Below are 2,606 nucleotides of genomic sequence, written 5' to 3' on the forward strand. Positions count from 1 at the left end.
TCATGGGCATGAGACACTCTGCCTGGCTCCCCTATTGCACATGAAAGCCAGAAAACCAGATAGCTAAAAGCACAGCTCACCTCCCGGGAACTCCTTGGCCAAGCACACGCTCAGCTGGTGTGAGTGGGTGCGAATATGTCTCCGTATTCGTGTCGCGATGGAGACTCACAAGCCGGGTGTGCTACCGCACACCTTGAGTCCCAGCACGTGGGAGGCAAAGACAGGCTGGTCTCTGGGAGCTCAAAGTGAGTTCCAGGACAGCCAGGGCTACACGCAGAAACCCCGTCTCGAAAAAAAGATGGGGGACTTGCCGACAGGCAGACAATGGTGGTGCATGCCTGTAATCCCAGCACTCAGGAGGCAGAAGCAGGTGGATCTGTGTGAGTTTGAGGCCAGCCTGCACTACAAAGTGAGTTCCAGGACAGCCAGGGCTACACAGAGAAACCCAGTTTCTAAAATTCAAAGGAAAACAAAACAGCAAAAAGTATTGTTTGTGTGTTTTTGCTTGAGGCAGTGTAGCCCAGCCTGCCCTTGCACTAATGATGCAGTAGAAGGTGACCTTCTCCTGGTAGTCAATCCCAGCCTTCCAAGTGCTAGGATTACAGACAAGGCCATCATGCCCATCCCTTTCCCACTTTCTTTTTCCTAATTCCCTGTTTTTAATGATATCTGTTTTTGCATCTGTGTGCACTAGTGTTTTTATAAAGAATGAAAATCCCAAATCATTCGATTTTACCAATGAAGACTCAGGAGCCAGATGAGGGGTGAAAACCTCATAGCTCAGAGAGGCAGAGAAAGCACCCAGCTGACCTTCCTACTCTACCAATGTCCCAGAGGAAAAAAACGCAAAGTCAAAAGCCCAAAACCCAAAAGCCCAGGGCCAAAGCTTGCTAGCTCACCTGACAGCCCAGGAGGAAAAAGCCAAAAGCTAAAAGCTGAAGAGCCTCTTCTCTAGGCTGTCTTAAACACCCTTTCCTCAAAGTCCTCCCTTTCTTCTTAATCCCTGTCAGCTGGTCGCTTGCTCCGCCTCTTGACCTAGGGTTGACTTTATTAAATCCTGTGTACAGAGAGCTCCTGGGTTAAAGTTACGTGGTAAGGCTGAACTACACCAAACAAGAAACAGGCTTTAAGAGTTCACAGTCTCGGGGTTCATAATGGGATCTAATGTCCTACAACATACCAGTGTCTATTTTCTCAACTCCAGAAATCTCTATTGATTTCTAATAATGAAAGCTTTGGAATCACCTGTACCAGATCTCAACTCCATGCTCCTAACGTTGATAGCCATATCCATTTAAATTATTTTAGAATGGTTATTTTCATAATTATAAATAATACACTTTATTTTTGTTTGTTTGTTTGTTTTTAAAATTTGATATATTTATTCAGAAAAGTGATTCGGGAGGATGATCTTTTGAGAGGAAATCCAAAATCTTTTACTCAGCAATTCTGTTTATATCAATATTTATAAACCTGATGAGATTTTCATGCATTCATGTGTTTTGCATGATGCCTGATGTGGTCGGTGATGAAAGTTGTGATGAAGTAGCACCTGTGGTCATAATCCTTTTAGGATTATCTTTTCTGTGCAGGCAGCTATGAGGTTATCAGAGAGTAATGCCCATATGGAAGAAACTCGGCATCCTTTCCTTGATCAATTAGTATGTCAATCTAGGAGCCTGAAGAAGACTTCCTGAGACAGGTCCCATCAGAGACTTTCCATTTACTTTGATCTGGTACTGAATATCCATTAAAAAGTCTTTTTTTTTTTTTTTTTTTTTTTTTTGGCCCAGGGACAAAAGGGACTGGGTTGCAAAAGCTGACACAGATCTGTACTTTCCAGGATTTTTCAAAGCACAGACCAGAGCTCTGTGGCCTCCCATAGAGCATCCAAAAATAGACATCGTCTGTGAGTCCGCTGGGAAATTGGCATTTATGAGTTGTGGAAGCTCCTCTGTTACATAATAGTACATTCTGTAGTTAGTTTTCCAGGGATTTTCAGTGGCAGTCACGTAAAACCCAGTGCTGAAGTTCCCAGATATCATCTTCTCCTTTAACATCGCAGTCACAGGCATCCAGAGCAATGAGGACAAGGCCGCGTTCTGAGGCAGCGTGCTGATAGCCAGACTTTGATACGAAGTTTTGTTCTGTGCAAGTTAAACTGGGCAGCCAGTGGCATACAGGACACTTTGTCTGTGGGAGTAGGTAGACAGCAAATCTCACGTTACTGTCAACAAATCTCAACACTGTCAGGTTCAAAAGCTTTCTGGAGCCCTCCAAAGCGCCTGTTGCTGGAAACCTGTTTCAGTGCCATTCTTCTGTCCAATTGCTACATTTCTTCCTTTTTCTTTTCTTGTCTGCACCAAAAGGCAGTGGATCTCACAGGATGCTTTGTTTTTTTCTTTGTTTGCTTTGAAACGAGGTCTTGCATGCTGCCTAGGCTTCCCTTTAACTCCTGGAACCAAGTAATCTCCTGCTTCAAGGTTCTGCGAAGTGGGGCTGCAGGTGCATGCTAAGGGCTTCAGCATGCCTGAGCTTGGCAAACGTGTCGCACCCTGTCCCACCTCACTAAAAAACATTAGGTTACATTCCTAAAGCTGGCCACC

The 2,606-nt window shown here is 44.6% G+C and overlaps 1 pseudogene; it reads right to left on the bottom strand.

Annotated features, from left to right (window-relative positions):
• Positions 1-1,485: 1,485 nt before the first annotated feature.
• On the bottom strand, positions 1,486-2,314 carry LOC110551084 (S-formylglutathione hydrolase-like; annotated as a pseudogene).
• Between the last annotated feature and the right edge of the window lie 292 nt (positions 2,315-2,606).

The sequence above is a fragment of the Meriones unguiculatus genome, chromosome 6 (assembly GCF_030254825.1).
Source record: "Meriones unguiculatus strain TT.TT164.6M chromosome 6, Bangor_MerUng_6.1, whole genome shotgun sequence".
Lineage (NCBI taxonomy): Eukaryota > Metazoa > Chordata > Mammalia > Rodentia > Muridae > Meriones > Meriones unguiculatus.